The sequence below is a fragment of the Hypanus sabinus genome, chromosome 11 (assembly GCF_030144855.1).
Source record: "Hypanus sabinus isolate sHypSab1 chromosome 11, sHypSab1.hap1, whole genome shotgun sequence".
Classification (NCBI taxonomy): Eukaryota; Metazoa; Chordata; class Chondrichthyes; order Myliobatiformes; family Dasyatidae; genus Hypanus; species Hypanus sabinus.
The window spans coordinates 8070045-8094066 of NC_082716.1; positions in this window are offsets into that span (position 1 = coordinate 8070045).

Below are 24022 nucleotides of genomic sequence, written 5' to 3' on the forward strand. Positions count from 1 at the left end.
GTCAAGAAAACCAAAGGCTTTCATATTGTCTGTCATATTGAAGTCTGTCATAAGTGTATAACTCAAATGAAGAATGGAGTATCGGTAAGGATCTTTTTTGGTGTGCAACCCCCGTAGAGAACAGGAGCTCAGAATTATGTCAGAGGTGTGAGAATTTTGGAAGAGCTAAACTGAAATCAATCAAGAAGATCAAATTCCTAGGAACATATATAGTACAAAGAGTGTACCTCCACTTAATTTTAACTGAGGTTTCTTAGAACTGCCTTGGAGAGCTGAACCAGCTGATGGTCCCATCCAGACACATTGTTCCAAACTTAAGCAACATAAGCATATTGAGGTGATGATGATAATGATAGCTGGTTCTTCGCTTGCGATGATTAGGAGGAAAGAAGAGTCCACAGGAGCGACAGCACAATCATTGGTGACTTTAGAGGCCAGTTCTGGATCTGCGGATACAAGAACAGTTGAGGTACAGGCACTTGGGTAGTAGGATCCATCCTGCATCTCCTCTTCTCTTTATGTGTTTCTCTTCTGGATTCCTCAAACGTTCTTGGCTGTGCTGTGAATCAGCATTCTCCAGCTTCTCTGTCACAAGCCAGCTGCTGCCACACACTGACCTTGATATATGCCTGAGAGAGCTGCTGCTTAAGTTGGTCTTTGTATCTCTTGTGCAGGACACCATGATCTCTCTTGCCCTGAGAGAGTTCTCCAGAGAGCACTGCTTTTGGTAACCTGGACATGTGGCCTGACCACAGAGCTGTTTGAGCAGTTAAGTGGTTTTGGTGCTTGGAAGTTGAGCCTTCTCAAGGACCTCACTGTTGGGAACACGATCCTGCCAGCTGATACCCATGACGGAGTGGAGGCGTTTGAGCAACTGGATTTGCTTGCGGTACGAGATCCAGGCTTCGGAGCTGTATAGCATTGTAGTGATGACAGCAGCTCCGTACACCTGGATTTTTGTGGACAGATGCAGCTGGTTGTTCTTCCACACATGTTTCTGGAGGTGCCTGAAGGCATTGCTGGCTCTGGCGAGTCGATTGTCATCATCCCTTACTACCACAGCGCTGTTGGAGATGACACTGCCCAGGTAGGTGAACTGCTCAAGAAATGGAAGCAGTACCAAAGGAAAAACAATAACAGAATGAAGAATAAAGTCACAGAGAAAATGCAGTGCAGGTAGAAAACAAGGTGCTGGGGCCATGATGAAGTACATTGTGAGGACAAGAATCCATCCTTAATGGACAAGAGTTCTGTTCAAGAGTTTTATAGCAGTGGGCTAGATGTCCTTGAGCCTGGTGCTGTGTGTGTTTTCGAGGTTTTGCATTTTCCGCCCGATGCAAGAGGGAGAAGAGAAAATATCTGCAATGGGTAGAGCCTTTGATTATGCCAGCTGCTTCATTGAGGCAGCAGGAACTGTAGATGGAGACTGGTTTGCGTGATGGATTCAGCCCTGTCCTCAACTCCATGCAGTTTCTCAGTCTTGGGCAATTTTAAGGGACTCAAGCGATTTAGGGACAGTACAGGAAAGTAAAAGATCAGACACTCTGGACAACAAAGAATTTGCTTCCTGAATACATTTGGGTGTATCTCATAGATTTTGGGCTGCTGGTCATAAAAATTACCTAGAAATTTCCCTCTGTGGTGTTGTTCTGGAGGAATCACCCACTTTTGATGTGGCCAAAACCAGGCAGATGGTGATTGATTTTAGGAGGAAGAGGACTGTGACAAATCCTGTATACATTCAGAAGAGGTTGTGATGGTGGAGGAGTACAAATACTTGGGTGTTCAACTCAACAACAGATTTGACTGGAAAACCAACACCAAGTCTGTTTACAAGAAGAGGGTGAGCAGGCTCTATTTTCTAAGGAAGCTGAGATCCTTCGGTGAGTACAGCAAGATGTTGGAGATCTTTTACCAGTCTGTTGTAGTGAGTGCAGTCTTCTTTGTTGCTTTATGTTGGGGGAGCAGCATCAGTGCTGGTGATGCAAAAAGACTAAATAAATTAATTAAAAAGGCTGGATCCATTCTTGGCTATAGCCAGGATTCTTTGGAGTTAGTGGTGGAGAAGTGGTCACTAAACAAACTATTATCCATCATGGACAATCAGGCACATCCTTTCCATGACCTACTGAATAAACAGCATAGCACCTTTCCGAACGGACTCATTCAGCTTCGCTGTCACAAGGATCACTACAAAAAATCTTTCTTACCAGAGGCAGTAAGTGTATACAACAGTTCATCTCTGTGTGACAGGAGAACACACATCATAGTACAATAGTCTCTGTTTTATTATTTCATACATTATTATTTCACATTGGAAATCTATTATTATTACCACACACTGATATTTTGAATTGCATACATTTGTTATTTCAATTCATAATTCAAGTCAGAATAACTGATGCCAAGATTAAGGAAGGCATTTCTGTTGGTCCACAAATCAAACAGGTCATCAGTGACAGGCAGTTCAAAGAACTTCAAGTAGAACCAGAGAAAATCACATGGAAGACATGCAAAGATGGTGTTGAAAGCTGTCTTGGCAACTACAGAGCACCAAACTATCTGCAGCTGGTTGACAACATGCTTCAAGCATACAAAACCATGAAGTGTAGCATGTCATTAAGGATTCATTTTCTGCATTCCCACTTAGACTCCTTTCCTACAAATCTTGGTTCTGTCAGTGACAATCACGGTGAGAGAGCTTTCACCGGGACATTGTAGTCATGGAGAAGCTGTATCAGGGCAACCGGAATCCATCAGTGCCGGCTGATTATTGTTGGACACTTCAGCACGAAGCTTCAGACACTAAGCATAAATGAAAATCATCAAAAAAACATTTTCGCTTAGCTGAATTATTGCAAAGCTTCGGCACCGTTATGCAATTAAACAAATTAAATTCAATAAAAGTTAATTTCTTGTTTCTCCAAATTCCTACGTATTACCAGTAGTCTGAAATTATATTTGTGTTCAGCTTCAAGTGGTCTGTCATAAACAAAACAATTCTGAGGAGGCAACATTTTCAAAAAAATGTCGTTGTCCAGTGTTATCCCTTCCAGGCACATTTCAAACATAAGCATACTGAGGTAGTGCAAAAAGAAAAACAACAACAGAATGAGGAATAAAGTGCTTCAGATTAAAGAGAATCCCAAGGCATTCCATACATACATCAAGACCAAGAGGACAAGTGGAGAGAGGGTAGGTGGAGAAGGGGAGAATATTTGCACGGACATGGAGAAGATGGGTAAAAGTCCTCAATGAGCACTTTACAGTTCATTGGTATTTACCAAGGAGAAGGACATCTGTGCAAAGCATATTGATATGCTGGGGTATTTTGAGGTAAAGGAGGAGGTAGGGTTTTGTTCTTAGAGTGGATAAGTCCCCAGGGCCTGATGGGATATATCCCACATTATTGAGCGACTCAAGAGAAGAGATTGATGGGGCCTTGACCAATATCTGTGCCTTCTACAGCCTTAGGTGAGGTCCCAGAGGACTGGTAATTAGCTAATGTTTTATTATTCAGGAGGGGAGCCTTGGATACAAATCCTGGAAATAGGTTGAATCTCATGTCAACGGAGGAGAAGTTACTGGAGAGACTTCTTAAGGATATGATTTAGGAGCACTTGAAAAAGCCATGACCTAATTAGGGAGAATCTGCACAGCTTCATGTGAGGCAAGTCATGTCTTACTAACTTGATTGAGTTTTTTGTTGAAGTGATGAGGGACTTTGCTGAAGGTAGAGTTGTGGATGTCATTTACATGGATTTTGACAAGGCTTTTGACAAGATCCCTCAGGGGAGGCTCATCCAGAAGATTAAGATGCATGGGATCCATGGTGAATTGGCTCTTTGTATTCAGAACTGGTTTGTCCATAGAAGACTCATCGTAATGATTAAAGGGACTTTTTCTAGCTGGAGGTCTGTAATTAGTTGAGCTCCATAGTGATATGTACTAGGACCTCTGCTGTTTATGATACATATAAATGATCTGGATGAAAATAAAGATGGCTGGGTTAATAAATTTGCAAATGGTACAAAAATTGGTGGTGTTGTGGATAGTGTAGATGACTGGCAAAGAATACAGGGGGATATAGATCAATTGCAGATATAGGTGGAGAGATGGCAAATGGAGTTTAGCCCAGCTAAATACAAAATGTCACACCTTGGCAGTTCAAATGTAAAGACAAAACACTGTTAAGGGTAAGACCTTAACAGTGATGAGCAGAGGGTCTTTGGATCTAAGTCCATGGCTCCCTGAAAGTGGCTACACAGGTTGACAGCATGGCATATGGCATGCTTCTCTTTATTAGTCAAAGCATTGAGTTCAAAAGTCAGGAAGTTATGTCGCAGCTTTATAAAACTCTAGTTAGGTTGCATACAGTTCTGGTCGCCCCTTAACTGTGGAATAGAAGCTGTTCTTGAGCCTGGTGGTATGTGCTTTCAGGGTTTTGTATCTTGTGTGTGATAGGAGAAGAGAGAAGAGAGGATGCCTGGTTTAGGAGGGATCTTTGATTTAGGAAGGAAGTTGAAGCTATGGAGAAGGTGCAGAAGTTTACCAGGATGTTGCCTGGTTTAGAGGGCATGAGCTATAATGAGAGGTTGGACAAACTTGGGTTGTTTTCTCTGGAGTAGCAGAGGCTGAGGGGAGATCTGATAGAGGTTTATTAGATTATGAGAGGCATAGATAGAGTAGACATGCAGTATCTTTTTCCCAGGGTTGAAATGTCTAATAGCAGAGGGCATGCATTTAAAATGACAGGGGTGTAAGTTCAAAGGTGATGTGAAAGGCAAGTTTTTTTTACACACAGAGTGGTGGATGCATAGAATGTGCTGCCTCGGTGGTGGTCGTGGCAGCTACATTAGCGAATTTTAAGATAGGCGCATGAATGTGAGTAAAATGGAAAGGTACGAACATTGTGTAGGCAGATGGGATTAGTTTAGTTGCCTTTTGATTACTAATGTAATTGGTTCTGCACAATATCGTGGGCAAAAGGGCCTTTCCTGTGCTGTACTGTTCTACGTTCCATGCTGCCTGACTTGCTGAGTATCGCCAACTTTTTCGGTTTTTATATTAAATTTCCAAAATCTGCAATGTTTATTGGATTCTTGCAAAGGATAGGAACTGCAGTAACTGTCTATAGCTGGAAGGAGCAGGATTCCTAAAACTACACAATGGACATGATCCTGCCGACATCAACAGTGCTGAGTTCAAAAGGGTTGAGAGCTTTAAGTTCCCAGGTCTGAACATCACCAATAGCCTGTCATGGTCCAACCACCCTGATATTTAGATTGTGAGGACATTCAGTCCTCGTTTATTGTCATTTAGTAATGCATGCATTAAGAAATGATACATTGTTCCTCCAGTATGATATCACAAAAACACAAGACAGACCAAGACTAACTTACAAAAACCACGTAATTATAACATATAGTTACAACAGTGCAAAGCAATGCTGTAATTTGATAAGGGCAGACGATGGACACCATAAAAGAAAGTCTCAAAGTCCCCGACAGCCCATCATCTCACGTAGACGGTAGAAGGAAGAAAAACTCTTCCTGCCATGAACCTCCAGCGCTGCAAATCTTCCCGATGCAGCCTCTGGAAACATCCGACCACAGCCAACTCTGAGTCCGTCCGAAAAACTTCGAATCTCCAACCAGCCCCCCGACACCGAGCACCATCTCCGCTGAGCGCTTCGAACTCGGCCCCGGCCACCAAGCAACAGGCAAAGCCGAGGATTCGGGGCCTTCCTCCCTGAGATTCCTCGATCGCACAGTAGCAGCGGCAGCGAAACAGGCAAGTCAGAAGTTACAGCCACAAAAGCTTTACTTCTCCAAAAGACTGAAGAAATTCAGCATGCTCTCACCAATGCTCAGAAAGCATCCCATCTGGATGCATAATGGCTCGCAATGACAACTGCTCTGCATGTAACTGCAGAGTTGTGGCATAGCTCAATACATCATGGAAACCAGTGTCCCCTCAATGGACTTTGTCTACTCCCCTCACTGCCTTGGTAAAGCAACCAGCATAATCAAAGATCCCTCCTAAACCGGGCATTTTCTCTCCCCCTCCTATCATGTAGAAGATACAAAAACCTGAAAGCACGTACCACCAGGCTGTTTTGGGAACAGCGTCTTAAGACCATAAAACTATAGAATTAGTCCATTTGGCCCATCGAGTCTGCTCCACCATTTCATCATGGCTGATCCATTTTCCTCTCAGCCCCAGTCTCCTGCTTTCCCCCCTGTATGCCTTAATGGCCTGACCATTCAAAAATCTAGCACCCTCTGCCTTAAATAGACATAAAGACTTGGCCTCCACAACTGCCCGTGGCAATGAATTCCACAGATTCACCACCCTCTGGCTAAAGAAATTCCTCCTCATCCTCTCTAAGATAAGGAACTCAAAACTACTCACAATACTCCAAGTGAGGCCTCACCAATATTTTATAAAGTTTCAACATTACATCCTTGCATTTATATTTAGTCTTCTTGAAATGAATGCTAACACTGTATTTGCCTTCCTCACCATAGACTCAACCTGCAAATTAACCTTTATGAGATCCTGCACAAGGACTCCCAAGTTCCTTGGTGCTTCGGATTTTTAAATTTTCGCTCCATTTAGTGAATAGTTTACACTATTCTCTGACCAAGGTACATGACTGTACACTTCCCAACACTGGATTCCATCTGCCACTTTTTTTGCCCATTCTACTAATCCGCCTAAGTCATTTAGTAGCCTTTCTACTTCTTCAAAACTACCTGCCCCTCCACCTAACTTTGCATTGTCTGCAAACTTTGCAACAAAGCCATCAATTCTATAATCCAAATCATTGACATATAACATAAAAAGCCAGACCCCTTTGGAAAACCCCTATTCAGCCTTCCAGAAAAGGCTCCATTTGTTCTCACTCTTTACCCCTCTAACAATTAGACACTGCTTTATCCATGCTAATATCTTCCTGTAATAACACAGGCCCTTAACTTGTTAAGCAGCTTCATGTATGGCACCTTGTCAAAGGTCTTCTGAAAATCTAACTACACAACATCAACTCTTTTGTCTATCCTGTTTATTATTTCTTCAAAGAGTTCCAACAGATTTTGTCAGGCAAGATTTTCCCTTGAGGAAACCATGCTGACTATGGCCTATTTTATCATGTGTCTCCAAGTACCCAGAAACCACATCCTTAACAATCGACTCCAACATCTTCCCAACCTTTGAGATCAGACTAACTGGCCTATAATCCCTTTCCTTCTGTCTCTCTGCCTTCTTGGATTGACAGTTTAAATTTTCCAGAATCTAGTAATTCTTAAAAGATCATTATTAATGCCCCCACATTCTCTTTCAGAACCCTGGGGTGCACACCATCTGGTCCTGGTGATTTATCTACCTTCAGACCTTTTGGCCAAGAGTTTTCTCCTTAGTAATGGTAAATTCACTCACTGACACTTTGGAACCTCCACTATGCTGCTAATGTATTCCACACCGAAGACTGATGCAACATATTTATTCAGGTCACCCGCCATTTCCTTGTCCCCCATTACTACCTCTCCAGCATCGTTTTCCAGCAGTCCAATATCCACTCTCTTTTACACTTCATCCATCTGATGAAACTTTTGGTATCCTCTTTAATATTATTGGTTAGCTTACTTTCATATTCCACCTTTCTTAATGACTTTCTCAGTTGCCTTCTGTTGGTTTTTAAAAAGCTTGCCAATCATCTAACTTCCCACTAATTTTTGTTCTATTTTTTGCCCTTTTTGTCTTTTTATAGCCATGGTTGTGTCATCTTTCCTTTAGAATACTTCATCCTCTTTGGAATGTATATATCTTGTGCCTTCCAAATTACTTCTTGAAGTTCCATAGAACCATAGAACACTACAGCACAGTACAGGTCCTTCAGCCCTCCATGTGGTGCTGACCCATATAATCCTTAAAAAAAAGTACTAAACCCACACTACCCCATAACCCTCCATTTTTTTTCATCCATATGCCTGTCCAAGAGGCTCTTAGATACCCCTAATGTTTTAGCCTCCACTACCATTCCTGGCAAGTCATTCCAGGCACTCACAACCCTCTGTATGAAAAACTTACCCCTGATGTCTCCCCTAAACTTCCCTCCCTTAATTTTGTACATATGCCCTCTGGTGTTTTCCAGCCATTTCTGCCCTGCCATCAAACTTTCCAGTGTTCTTTTCCAATCAGATTAGGCCAAATCCTATCTCTCTGTAATTCCCTTTACTCCACTGAAATACTGATACTTTACATTTCATATAAACATATTTATATTTATAACATTTTTCTGAGTGGACCATGAACACTACCCCACTTGTTGCTCCCTGCTTGCATTACACTTCTTATATTTCTTATTGTAATTTACGGTAATATTTTATGTACTGCACTTTGCTGCTGCACAGCAACAAATTTCATAACATATGGCAGTGATAAGCCTACAAAAATGTTGCACTTAGCCCATTCCATCATAGGAAAAAGCCTCCTGCTCTCCACTATTGATCACATCGCCAAGGGGCGCTGTTGCAGGAAAGCGGCAACCTGCAGCGACCCACTTTCTGCGCAGGCGAACCGGCTCACAAGTAGCCAGCGCGCGGGGGGAGACTTTGGTAATGCACTTCTGACGTCATTTCCGCCCGGAGAGGGCGGGCACTAGGGATTAAATGCCAGCGCCGTGAAGTTTGAATAAACTAGTCTCAAAACGACTTACCGACTGCTTATCGTTGTCTCTAGCTCTGTATGTAGTACATCGCTACATTGGTGACCCCGACAATCCAAACAGGATTTGGACCAAAGATGACCGAATCTTCATCTGTTCACGCAGTTTCGCTAAAACTGCCGACTTTCTGGACGCTGCGACCACACGTGTGGTTTGGCCAAGCAGAAGCCCAGTTCCAGATTTGGCAGATATGTTCTGATTCCATGCATCATTATCACGTGGTGAGCGCCCTTGACCAGGAGACGGCCGCCCGGGTTGCGGATTTCATACAGTCACCCCAAAGAAGGCAAATATGAAACATTCAAAGCGCTGCTCATTGGGACCTTTGGCCTCTCACGGCGTGAGTGGGGTGCCCGCAGCTTCACCTGGAAGGTTTGGGAGACAGACTGCCATCAGCATTGATGAATGAGATGCTGGCCCTGGCTGACGGACACAAGCCCTGCCTCATGTTTGAGCAAGCGTTCCTAGAGCAACTGCCCGAGGACATACATCTTCTGCTGGTCGACGCAGATTTCAGCGACTCCCGGAAGGTGGTGGACCGGGCAGACGTGCTGTGGAAAGCCAAGAGGGAAAGCATGGTGTCCGTCGGTCAGATTACCAGGCCATGCACCCAACAGCGGACCAGACGAGGCCTGGCAGGAGGGCGCACACAACACAGAGGCAGGAGTGAGGAGGCCAGTGAAGTGGTATTTCTAACACAGAAGCCCGCTGTTGTCGCCCACCCTGCAAGGGCCAGCTGCCGCTAATGACTATGGCGGCTGGCCACCAAGACAGCCTCTTGTACGTCTGGGACAAACAGTTGGGACGCCGCTTCTTGGTCGATACCAGAGCAGAAATCAGCGTCTTGCCCCCGACGGGGTACGATGCCCACAACAGGAAGCCAGGACCCGCCCTGAGGGCCGCAAACGGCAGCATGATACAGACCTACGGCACCCGCACAGTGCAGCTGCAGTTCGGCACCAGCTGGTTCATGTAGGGCTTCACACTGGCCATGGTGGCCCAACCACTCCTGGGGGCGGACTTCTTGCGAGTTCACAGCCTGCTGGTCGACTTGCAAGGGAAAAGACTGGTATTTGCCGAGACTTTCCAGACGTTCTCCCTGGGTGAAGCCAAGTTGCCGGCCCCACACCTGGACTCCATCACGCTGTCGGACAATGACTTCACCAGAATCCTGGCAGACTTTCCATCGATTCTGGCACCACAGTTCACGGCAGCCATGCCCAGACACGGGGTTCAGCACCACATCCCGACCAAGGGACCACCCCTTCATGTCCGCGCAGGAAGGCTCCCCCTGGAAAGTTCTGCCTAGCAAAGGAAGAGTTCAAGAGGATGGAGGAATTGGGGATCGTACAGAGGTCCGACAGCCCATGGGCCTCCCCCCTGCACATGCTGCCCAAAGCAGCCGGGGCTGTGCGGCAACTACCGCAGACTGAACGAGGCTACAACTCCAGACCGCTACCCCGTGCCACACATACAGGACTTTGCAGTAAACCTGCACGGGGCAAGGATCTTTTCCAAAGTAGACCTCGTCCGGGGATACCATCAAATCCCAGTGCACCCTGAAGACATCCCCAAAACAGCACTTATCACCCCGTTCGGCCTGTTCGAGTTCCTCTGAATGCCATTTGGCCTGAAGAATGCTGCACAGACGTTCCAGCGGCTAATGGATGCGGTGGGACGCGACCTGGACTTTGCGTTCATCTATTTGGACGACATCCTTATAGCCAGCAGTAGTCGCCAGGAGCATCTGTCCCGCCTCCGCCAGCTCTACTCCTGCCTGAGTGATTTCAGCCTCACAATCAACCCGGCCAAATGCCAGTTCGGTCTCGATACCATCGACTTCCTGGGCCACAGGATTACCAAAAACGGGGCAACACCTCTGCCCGCCAAGGTAGACGCGATCCACCACTTTGCCCGGCCCAACACGGTCAAAGGCCTACAGGATTTGTTGGTATGGTGAACTTCTACCACCGTTTCCTCCCCTCAGCAACCTGTATCATGCGCCCTTTGTACACCCTGATGTCGGGTAAAGGCAAGGACATTACTTGGGACGAGGAGGCCGCGGCCACTTTCGTTAAAGCCAAGGAAGCCTTGGCAGATGCCGCGATGCTGGTACACCCCAGAACGGATGTTCCGACCGCCCCCACGGTGGACGCATCAGACACAGCAGTCAGTGGGGTGCTGGAGCAGCTCATCGAGGGGCGCTGGTAACCCTTGGCATTCTTCAGCAAGCACCTACGACCACCCGAACTCAAGTACAGTGTTTTCGACCGGGAGCTGTTGGCACTGTATCTGGTATTCCGGCATTTCAGGTACTTCTTAGAAGGCAGACCGTTCACCACATTCACGGACCACAAACCGTTGACCTTCATGTTCACGAAGGTGTCCGATCCCTGGTCAGCTTGCCAGCAGCGACATCTGTCCTACATCTCCGAGTACACGACGGACATCCAGCATGTCTCGGGAAAGGACAATGTCGTGGCGAACGCACTCTCCAGACAAGCTGTCCAGGCCCTGTCCCTGGGGGTGGACTATGCAGCACTGGCGGAGGCACAGCAGGCAGACGACAAGATGCCCAGCTACAGGACCGCAGTCTCGGGTTTGCAGCTGCAAGACTTTCTCGTAGGCCCAGGTGAGAGGACTATCCTGTGCGACGTGGCTACGGTCAACCTTGCCCCATCGTCCTGGCAGCCTGGAGGCAGCGAGTTTTCGACTCCATACACGGTTTGGCGCACCCATCTACCAGGACCACTGTCCGGCTGGTCTCCAGCAAGTTCGCGTGGCATAGACTTTGCAAGCAGGTCAGTGAATGGGCCAGAACGTGCGCGGAGTGCCAAACAGCCAAGGTGCAGCGGCACACTAAAGCCCCGCCACAGCAGTTCGAACCACCCACCGGAGGTTCAACCACATTCATGTGGATGTCATGGGCCCCCTACCAGTGTCCTGAGGAGCGCGGTACCTCCTAACTATGGTAGACAGGTTCACGAGGTGGCCAGAGGTGGTCCCGCTCACCGACACATCTGCCGATTCCTGCGCCCGAGCACTGATTGCAACCTGGGTAGTGCGCTTCGGGGTACCAGCCCACATGACCTCCGCCCAGTTCACCTCCAGCCTGTGGTCAGCTGTGGCCAGCCTGTTGGGAACGCAGCTACACCACACTACTGCCTACCACCCACAGTCGAATGGACTAGTGGAACGCTTCCACCGTCACTTGAAGTCGGCTCTCATGGCCCGCCTGAGAGGACCTAACTGGGTGAACAAGCTTCCCTGGGTCCTGCTTGGAATTCACACAGCGCCCAAAGAGGCTCTGCACACCTCGTCGGCTGAGTTGGTGTACGGCGTGCCCTTGGCCATCCCGGGAGAGTTCATACCAGCCCCAAGGGGGCAAGAGGAAGAACCTGCAGCAGTCCTGGACAGACTATGCAAGAGGCTCAGCAACCTGGCCCCCGTACCAACTTCACAGCACGGACGGACCCCGACCCATGTACCCAAAGACCTGCAGAACTGAAAGTTTGTGTTTGTACGAAGGGGCGGACACCGGGCACCGCTATAGTGGCCGTACGAGGGGCTGTTCAAGGTGATCAACAACAACGGGTCCATGTACGTTCTGGACATTGGGGGGAGAGAGGAGGTTTTCACGGTGGACCGACTCAAACCAGCCCATGTGGACTTGGCGCAGCTGGTCGAGGTTCAGGCGCCGCGGCGCAGAGGCAGACCTCCCAAACAGAGGCTGATCCAGACTGTGGACATTGGGGGGGTGTATCACCGGATCTGGTGGGGGCGGTATTATGTGGCGACCCACTTTCTGAGCAGGCGAACCGGCTCAAAAGTAGCCAGCGCGCAGGAGGAGACTTTGGTAATGCACCTCTGACGTCATTTCCGCCCGGAGACGGCGGGCGCTAGGGATTAAATGCCAGCGCCGCGAAGTTTGAATAAACTAGTATCGAAACGACTTACCGACTGCGTGTCGTCTGCAGCTCTGTATGCAGTACATCGCTACAAACCAACATTAAGGTCATGCTCGCTTCTCACTGCTGCCATCAGGAAGCAGGGACAGGAGCCTTATGTCCTGCATTCTTTCTTTTCTTTTTCAATCTTTTTATTGAGTTTCATATGAATATAAAAAAAACATAACAAAATAATGAATAGGTTATGAATACAATAGACTTAAGATTACATTAATAATAGGATAATAATATCCTATTAAACATCAACAACAAAAAAGTACATTAATCAATCAATTATATATGAAAAAAAACAAAACTAATCATCCAAAGAAAAAGAAAAAAAAAATTTAAAATGTGTGAAAGAAAATATATATATGAAACAAGCACTAAACTAAAACTAACATGGGCAATAATAACAGTTTATAAGTATATGATAGTGTCAAAGAACTCCGGAACTCCATACCTGAACAAGAATAAACAAAGAGAAGGTCTGGGAAAGGCCAAATTAATTCACATGAAAATGTCGGATGAACGGTCTTGTCCTGCATTATCAGGCTCGGGAACAGCAATTACCCCTCACCATCAGGCTCCTGAGCCAGAGTGAATAACTTCACTCAACGCTGAACTGATACCTCAACTTACGGACTGACTTTCAAGGACTCAACAGCTCATGTTCAGAGTATCATTTATTTATATATATCATTTATTCATTTACTTACTTATGTTTATTTATTAGTTTATTATTTTTTGTAATGCATTCTTCTACTTTTGTATTTGCACAGTTTGTCTTTGTTTAGTCGTTTGGTCGTTTGTTTAGCTTTCCATTGATTCTATAGTATTTATTTGTTCTACTGTGAATGCCTGTAAGAAAAAGAATCTCATGGTTGTATATGGTGATATTTATGTACTTTGATAATAAATTTACTTTGAACTTTGATACTAAACCTGATACTGCTACTGATTCAAACAACACACACAAAATGCTGTTGGAATGCAGCAGGCCAGGCAGCACCTATAGGAAGAAGCACTGTCGACGTTTCGGGCCAACACAGACTATTCAGGCGCCAATCTTGGCACCACACTCAAAGTGAGTGCTTAATTATTGCAGGCGAACTAACAATAGGTGAGAGGTCAACCTGCTCCATCAGGGGCATTAGCCTCCACTGCACCAAGGACATCTACAAGAACCAAGCCCTCAAGAAGGCGACATCTGCCATTAATGACCCCCTCTTCTCATTACTACCATCAAAGGGGAGGTACAGGAGCCTGAAGACATAATCTCAATGTTTCAGGAACAGCTTCTTCTCCTCCACCATCAAGTTCAGGTTCAGGTTTAATTCTCATTCTATCATACACGAATACCTCCAAACAAAACAGTGTTTCTCAAGAGCCAAGGCGATTCAAATTTCTGAATGCACAATGAACCCATGAACACTGCCTCACAATTTTTGTTTATTTTGCTCTCTTTTTACTTACTTGCTGAGTATGTTTCTTATCTTGTTTCTCATTGTAATTTATAATTTTAAAAATAATTATTTTCTATTGCTGCAAAACAACACATTTCATGACATATGCCAGTGACATTAATTCTGATTCTGACTGACATTAAATCATAATATTTGAGGAGCCCAGTGCCTGTGTAATGAGACAAATGTTATCTTAGGCCACTGCCAGTTTAGTCCGTGGTCTCTTGCTACCACTCTCCTGATTTACGAGGTATGCGCTGACTAATGAGAGACTTTGATGTGCCTTTGGAAATCACTTAATTGAAAATGAAGGCAGTGTGTTTGAGTCTGATGTAGAGGACAGAGGGAATAATACCTCCTGCTAGTCTGCACTGTCAGTAGTCAGGGCTGCTTAGCTTATGATGTTAATTTAATTTCATGCATATTTAGTGGAGACTTTAACGTCCTCAGCCTTCTAATTCTGCAGAGATGTCTATTGTCTAGAGAAGCCTGAATAAGTTGTCCGTGGTCCAACTCTGAACAGTACACAGCTGTGACCAATAGTTTGCAAGGAATCGTGAAGGATGGACTGGTCAAGTATTCAAGGCACGTTGATATGCTTTTTTGCAAGAGTCAAGCACTTTTGGGCCCCTTTATCTCAGAAAAAATGTGTTGGCATTGGAGGGGGTCCAGAGGAGGTTCACGAGAATGATTCCATGAATAAGGGGGGGTTAAAATATAGCATGAGGAGTGTTTGATTGAGCTGGGCCTGTACTTGCTGGGGTTTAGAAGAATGAGGGTGATCTAACTGAAACCTATTGCATATTGAAATGCCTGGATTGAGGGGATGTGGAGAGGATGTTTTCTATAGTGGGGGAGACTAGGACTAGAGGACACAACCTTTGGATGTCCATTCAGAAGAGAGATGAGGAGGGATTTCTTTAGCCAGAGAGTGGTGAATCTGTCAAATTCATTACCACAGATAGTTATAGAGGCCAAATCATTGAGTATATTTAAACTGGAGGTTGATAGGTTCTCGATTAGTCAGGGCACCAAAGGTTACAGGGAGAAGACAGGAGAATGGGGATGAGCGGGATAATAAATCAACCATAATAGAATGATGGAGTAGACTCAATGGGCTGAATGGCCTAATTCTGCTCCTAAGTCTTATGGTGTTATGTTATTCTGGCTGCTAAGCACAGAAAGGTACCATTTGGCCCTTTGTTTCTATGCTAACCATTGAACCTTCTACACCTTCTCACAGCAATGCTTTACAATGCCAGCGGTCCAGTTTCAATACCCGCCACTGTCTATAAGGAGTTAGAACATTCTGTCTGTAAGAAGCTTGAACATTCTTTACATGAGCATGTGGGTTTCCTTCAGGGCTTCTGGCTCCTCACACATTCCAAAGGCACACACGTTAGGGATAGTGAGTTGTGGGCATGCTACGCTGGCACTGGAAGTGTGGCGATATTTAGCAGATGTGCCCCCAGCACATTCTTGGACTACGTTGATCATCGATGTGAACTACACATTTCACTGTACTCTTCAATGTACACAGACTACAAAGCATAGGTGCAGAAGAAGGCCATTTGGCCCATCAAGTCTGCTCAGACATTTTATCATGGCTGATTCATTATTCTTGTCGGCCCCAGTCTCCTGCTTTCTCTCCATAACCTTTGATGCTCTGATTAATCAAGAAACTATCAACATCCACTTTAAATATTCTCAATGAGCTGGCCTCCTCAGTTGCCAGTGGCAACAAATTCGACAGATTCACCACCGTCTGGCTAAAGAAATTCCTCCTCCTCTCTGTTCTAAATGGATGTCCCTCTATCTGAAGCTGTACTCTCTGGTCCTAGACTCACCCAACATAGGAAACATCCTCCCCACATTCACTCTATCCAGGCCTTTCAATATTTGACAAGCTTCAATGATACGCCCCCGCCATTCTTCTAAACTCTAGGGAGTGCAGGCCCAGAGCCATCAAATGCTCTTCATACTTCAACCCTTTCTTTCCTGGAATTTCTCATAAACCTCTTCCGACCCCTGTCCAATGCCAGCACATCTTTTCTTAGATAAGGGGTCCAAAACTGCTCCCAATACTCCAAGTGCAGTCTGACCAACGTTTTACAAAGCCTCAGCGTCACATCCTTGCTCTTATATTCTAGGTCTCTCGAAATGAAAGCTATTTCCTCTCTTACTACTGATTCAATCAGCAAGTTCACCTTCTGTGAAGCCTGCACAAGGACTTCCAATTCCCTTTGCACCTTTGATTTTGAACTTTCTCCTCTTTATTCCTTCTACTAGAGAGCATGACCATACACTTCCCTAGCTTTATTCTATCTGCCAGTTCTTTGCCGATTCTCCTAATCTGTCCAAGACCTTTTGCAAGCTCCCCGCTTCCTCAACACTATCTGCCCTTGCGCCTATTTTCATATTGTGTAAAAACTTGGCCACAAAGCCATCAATTTCATTATCCAAATCATTGTCTTAAAACATGCAAAGAAATGGGCCCAACACAGACTGTTGTGGAACACCGCTCCAGTAGCCAGCCAGAAGAGACCCCTTTTATCCCACTCTTGCCTCCTACCAATCTTTTATCTATGCTAGTGACTTTGGTAATACCATGGGCTTGTATCTTGGTAAACATGTGACAAATAAAGCTAATCTTTTCTTTCAACGTCCTTCCATGTTTCCTAAGGTGAGGTGCGCAGGATGGGGAGGATTGTTTCAACTGTGGCAGAAACAGCTTTTTTTAGAAAGAATCATAAAGACTTGAGTCTCCCTCACTCGAGCTCTACAAGAATGGAGTTCCCCTCCCTCTTTCTCTTTTCTCAGCCCATTTCTTTAAAATATCTTTCAAAACACAGAATCTGAATCGGGTTCAGAATCAGAATCAGATTTATCACATTATGTCAGTTGACATGGAATTTGTTAACACAAAGTATACCGCAGATGCTGGGGTCAAAGCAACACGTACAACAAGCTGGAGGAACTCAGCAGGCTGGGCATCATCTGTGGAAATGAACAATTGTTTTGCGGTAATAGTACAGTGCAAAGATAAAGAACTATTTTTACTTACAAAAACATACAGTACAAATAGTGTTCCTGGGCTGATGGAATGTGCAAAAATCCATTGATGAAGGGGAGATATTGCAGCTCAGGACGTTAAAGTTCTGAATTCAATTCCAATATTCTCTGTAAGGAGTCTCTGTAGGCCCTCCCTGTGGAATGCCTGCGTTTCGTCCGGGTGCTCTGGTTTCTAACTGGCTGCGTTACCATGGGGAGGCCACTGCAGAGGATCAAAATAAGCTGTGGAGAATTGTAAACTTAGTCAGCCCCATCATGGGCACTACCCTCCATCATCTCCAGGACATCTTCAAGGAGCAATGCCTCAGAAAGCTGCCATCCATCATAAAGGGTTCCCTCCTCCCAGGTCATGCCTCGTTCTCATTGCAATTATCAGGAAGGAGGTATAGAAGCTTTAAGGCACACATTCAGTGATTCAGGAACAGCTTCTTTCCTTCTGCCATCAGATTACTGAATGGACATTGAACCCCTGAAAACTACCTCACTACTTTTTTATTTCTATTTTTGCACTACCTATTTAATTAAATGCACAGTTCCTTTTTCTCTATTATTAAGCATTGCAATGTACTGCTGCTGCAAAGACAACAAATTTCATGACACATGTCGGCGATATTAAACCTGTTTCTGATTCTGATACTCCCCCAGTCCAATGATGAGATGGTTAATTGGTTGTTGTAAATTGTCCCGTGATTAGGCTAGGGTTAAATCAGGGGATTGCTGGGTAGTACTGCTCAAAGGGCCAGAACAGCCTATTCCATGCTGTATCTCCAAATAAGTAAACTAGAAATAAAATTTTCAGCAATAAAAATTTTAGCAGTTGTTGGAATTTCCCTGCCCTATCAAAACAGAATGCCAAATGAGGCAGCTGTTAGTTCTGTCAAGTTCATAGACCATTATCTGGAGGAAAGTAACTGCATTGCTTTCTTCAAGATGTGAGAAACCTCTCCTCCAAGTATCAAAGACAGCAGCTCAGAAAGACTTCTGCTCATCAATCTCCCCTTCAGGCCTACTTTATTAAACCCAGAGTGACTCCAGTTTGCCCAGGTTGGCTTTCCGACAATCTGCAAGGCATTTGCAATCACCTACGTCCGTGAAAATCTTTCACAAAAACTGTTGACACAGAAAATCTGAAATTAAGAACAGAATTTTTTGGAAAATCTCCACAGGTCAGGTCTGACATTAGCAACACATTACACAAGCAAAGGAGCTTAATTGTTCTTTAATGATCATATTATTTCACCTTTTCGTAGAGGTATTCTTTCCAAGTGCCCTTCCCCCACATTCTCTGCAGCCTGGATTACTGTCTCTCCAGCAAGCTGCTGGTGAGCTCTGCAGGTCAGGCAGCATCTGTGAAGGGGAATCAACAGTCAACATTGTGGGTTGAGATACTTCATCAGGACTGGAAAGGAAGGGGGAAGATACCAAAATAAAAAGATGGGGGCTGCTCTCCGAGTCTTCACACCTATCATCTTCTAGCTTGTCCTTCTTCCTCTCCTTCCACTCTCTGTGCCTTTCCAGTGCTGACGAAGACCCTCAGCCTAAAACAAGGACTGCTTACTCCTGTTTATTCCTCTCCATAGATGCTGCCTGACCTGCAGAGTTCCTCTGGCATTTTGTGTGTGTGTAGCAAACACGAGGGAATCTGCGGATGCTGGAAATTCAAGCAACACACACAAAATGTTGGTGGAACGCAGCAGGCCAGGCAGCATCTATAGGAAGAAGTATAGTTGATGTTTTGGGCCGAGACCCTTCGTCAGGATTCGGGGTCTCGGCCCGAAACGTCGACTGCACTTCTCCCTATAGATGCTGCCTGGCCTGCTGTGTTCTACCAGCATTTTGTGTGTGTTGCTTGTGTGTGTGTTGCTCTGGATTGCCAGCATCTGCAGAATCTCTTGTGTAGGTGATAGGTGAGACCAGGTGAAAGGGAATGTGGGTGGGTCGGGGAATGAAGCAAGAAGCTGGGAAGGGATGGGTGGAAGTGGTAAAGGGGGCCTTAGTGTTGCTGACCAGTAGTGAATAGGGGCAAACAAATTGCTGGTGTCAGTCAGCATCTGTAGAGGGGAAATAGACAGATGTTGTTTCAGGTTGAGACCCTTCATCAGAACAGTGGAGGAGGAGTGACTGGAGCTAGAGCTGGTGGGTGATGCGTGGATCTAGCTGAGAGGTGGAATGATAAGTAGTTGAGGGAGGAAGGGGAAGTGGGAAGGTTGTGAAAGGCTCATTTATTTATCGATACAGTGGGAGGAGGTACATCTGAGGCACACCCCACCCAGCAACCCCACAAACCCAATTAACCCTAATGTAATCACAGGGCAATTATGCTACCCGCTATGTTTTTGGAGGAAACCTGAACACCCGGGGAATTTCCATGCATTCCACAGAGACTCCCTGCAGAACAGCACCGGAACTGAATTCCAAACTCCAGAATGCCTGGAGCCGTAATAGCATTGTGTGAACTGCTACGCTACCGTGGTGCCCCATTAGGTTCAACGATAAACATGTTTGGTTAATTATAAAACCACAAACATAACTGTCAGAAGATATGTCTGTGAAGTAACTTTCCTGTGACATTTGGAGCCCCTGGACAACAGTTCCCTTCAAGCCAACTCAAATAATTGGCCATCTTCAACAAGGTGATGCAGTGAGTAGCAGGAACAAGTAACAATAAGAGCTAATGGCCTCCAGTTAGTCTCAGAGTAGATTTAGGTCGATTTTTCCCAAGGGAGTTATATGGACTTAAAGGGAGGTAAGTATATGGTTTTAAAGGGACAGGACACGCGTCAATGCAAGGCTTGGAAGAAAGCATGGTTAATACTCCTTTTTTAGTAGCTTAACTCCAGGAATACCAGCTGAGAAATGGTGATTCAGATAATTGAGGAAAGAGGATTTAGATTTGAAGTGCAAACTTAGCAACTTGTTAACTTAAGCATTGACAGTGAAAGAAATGCTTGGGGCTTTTCTGTAAGTAGTAATTCATCTGGATGTAAAGAATATTGAAACTCTGAGAGCAAGTCCAGTTGGTTTTACATAATCATATGCACAGGATGGTGCACATAATAGACAATCTCACCTGGTCCCTCAAAAATACCTCTTTAATTGCAGCATCTCCACTTACTGAGGAGATTGCGGTGAGCAAGGCTCCTCCCATCCATTCTGACCAATTTTTACAGGAGCACCTGTGTCCTGACCAGCTGCATTACTGTCTGGTAAAGGAATTAGACCATAAGACCATAAGATATAGGAGCAAAAGTAGGCCATTCATCCCATCGTGTCTGCTCCGCCATTCAATCATGGGCTGATCCAATTCTTCCAGTCATCCCCACTCCCCTGCCTTCTCCCCAGACCCTTTGATGCCCTGGCTAATCAAGAACCTATCTATCTCTGCCTTAAATGCGCCCAATGACTTGGCCTCCACAGCCACTCGTGGCAACAAATTCCACAGATTTACCACCCTCTGACTAAAATAATTTCTCCGCATCTCTGTTCTAAATGGATGTCCATCAATCCTGAAGTCATGCCCTCTTATCCTAGACTCCCCTACCATGGGAAAAAACTGCCACGTCCAATCTGTTCAGGCCTTTTAACATTCAGAATGTTTCTATGAGATCCCACCCCCCCCCCCCATTCTCCTGAACTCCAGGAAATACAGCCCAAGAGCTGCCAAACGTTCCTCATAGAATAACTCTTTAATTCCTGGAATCATTCTTGTGAATCTTCTCTGAATCCTCTCCAAATTCAATAAATCCTTTCTACAATAAAGAGCCCAACACCTGCCCAAAGACCTGATTGCAAGGCATCTGACCACAAGACCTAAAAAAGATTGCAAGACCTGCTGAGAGGATTATTGCACTCGCTCTTTCACCCATTAGAGATATTTATCAGGAGCGTATCATATGCAGGGCCTTTAGCATTGTCAATGATCTGACCTATCCATCCTGCAATCTCGTTAATCAGCAAATTTCTGGATGACAACAAGATTGGGAATGTAGTGGACAGTGAGGAAGGGTATCAAAGTTGCACTTTGGGAGGACCAACCAGGATAGGTCATAAGTAGTGAGCAGTAAGGCACTGCAGAGTGCAGTAGAACAGAGGGATCGGGGAACACAGATCCTTAATTCTTTGAAAGTAGCTACACAAATAGAAAGGGCTGTAAAGAAAGCTTTTGGCGCATTGGCCTTCATACATCAGAGTACTGAGTACAGGAGATGAGATGTTATGTTGAAGTTGTATAAGACACTTGTTAAGTCTAATTTGGAGTATTGTGTGCAGTCTGGTCACCTACCAACAGAATAGATATCAATACAATTGAAAGAATGCAGAGAAAATTTACAGGGATGGTGCCAGAACTTGTGGACTTGAGTTACAGGGAAAATTGAATCAGTTAGGCCTTTATTCACTAGAGTGTAGAAGAATGAATAGAGATTTGACAGAGCTGTACAGAATGATGAGGGGTATAGATCGGGTAAATACAAACAGGCCTCTTCCACTGAGGTTGGGTGAAACCAGAACTAGAGGTCATGGGTTAAAGGTGAGAGCTGAAATGTTAAGAGAAACATGGGGGGTGGGAGGAACTACTTAATTCGGAGTGTAGAACAAGTTTTCGATGGAAGTAGTGGATGCAGGATCGATTTCAACATTTAAGAGAAATTTGAACAGGTCCATGGATGGGAGTGGTATGAGGCTAATAGTTCCGTTGCAGGTGGATGGGTCTAGGTAGATTAATAGTTTAACACACAGGAGATGAGTCAAAGGGCCTGTTTCTATGCTGTGGCATTTTATGACTGCATAACTATGAGAATGGTCAGACTGATTCAAACTGACAGGAATGTGGCTGTAACTCAAATATCCACACATTATAACAGTGGTGTGCAGAAGAGCATCTCTGAACACACAACTCTGAATGAGCTTTGCAGTGGATGGGCTACAGCAGCAGAAAACTACAGACATACACCCAGTGGTCCATAATACCAAAAGACATAACACATGGTCACTTCATTCAATTCAGGAGGTACTTAGTAAAGTGGCTACTGAGTGTAAAATTACCATAAATTACATTTAAAAAGTGTGAAAAAAGGAATAAAAGAATAGAGTTCCACGTACAGAGTGAGCTCAAGAATGGAAGGAAATAGGAGCAGGAGAGGCCACTCAGCCCTTCAAGCCTGCCCTACCATTCAGTATAATGATGACTGATCTATGCTGGCCTCAATTCCTCTTCTGTGTCAGTTCCCCATGACCCTCAATTTCTCCATCTTAAAAATATTTATCTATCTTTACCTTAGGTATATCTACACGCTCTATAGAATTTAGAGTTTAGAATGTGTTTAAATCTTACATCCATCCACGACATGTGGGAGTAAAAATCTTGGCATTATGACTCCATCACAATGTACAGACATGTGGATTTAAAAGTCCAATGGCTTGCAGAAAGAAGCTGTCCCATAGTCTGTTGATCCTGGCTTTAATGCTGCGGTACTGTTTGCCAGACAGAAGCAGCTGAAATAGTGAAGGCCTAGTCTCTGGATTTCCTTTATCACTTGGAACACAAAACGGAGGCCTAGACTCACACATCCTTCATCGCAAGTCCGAATTGCTGGCCTTTGAGCCCGGAGTGAAGGTCTAGACCCTTCATGTCCACATCAGTGTATTCAAATGTGGAGCGGATGTCTGACCTCTATCCCGTCAGTTCTAGCCTTCAACATATCAGTGACATTTTTGTCTTTCACTAAATCCTTACCACTAGTAATCATTCTATCTATCTGTTAATATTCAAATACTTCTGTTAGTTATTTTGAGATAGCTTTCTTAATTCTCCAAGCATTCACTGCTGCTCACTCCTTTGTACCCGTCAAATCATGCTCAGATTGTCTATTGCTCTTCATGTCAAGCCATTCAATTCTGGAATCATTTTCGTGAACCTCCTTTGAACCTCTCCAGTTTCAGCACATCCTTTCTAAGGTAAAAGGCCCAAATATGCTCACAACACTCCAAATGAGGCATCACCAGTGCTCATAAAGTCTCAACATTACATCCTTATATTCTAGTCCTCTTGAAATGAATTTTAACATTAAATTTGCCTTCCTCACCATAGACACCTGCATATTAATATTTAGGGAATCCTGCACAAAGACTCATGAATCCCTCTGCACCTCAGTTTTTTTGCATTTTCTCTCCATTTAGAAAACAGTCAACTCTTTCATTACTTCTACCAAAGTGCACGACCATACACTTCCCAGCAATCTCCCATTTCTTTGCCCATTCTCCTAATCTCTCTGTCCTTCTGTAGCCCTCTCTACTTCCTTAAAGCTACTTGCCCCTTCTCCTATCTTCATATCACCTGCAAACTTTGCATCAAAGCCATCAATTCTATCAACAAAATCATTGACATATAACGTAAAAAGAAACGGTCACAACACAGACCCCTGTGTAACACCAGCAGCCAACCAGAAAAGGCTTCCTTTATTCCCCCACTCTTTGCCACTTGCCAATCAGCCACTGCTTTTTCTATGCTAGAATATTTCCTGTAATACTATGAGCTCGTAGCTTGTTAAGCAGTCTCCTGTGTGGCACCTTGTCAAAGGTCTTTTGAAAATCCAAGTATAGAACGTCAACCAATTCTATTTTGTCTATCATGCTTGTTCAAATGCTTCTTCAAAGCATTCCAAGAGGTTTGTCAGACAAGATTTTCCCTTGAAGAAACCATGCTGACTACAGCCTATTTAATCATGTTCCTCCAAGTAATTTGAGCACTCATCCTTAATAATCACTTCAACATCTTCGCAACCACTGAGGTCAGACTAACTGGCCTATAG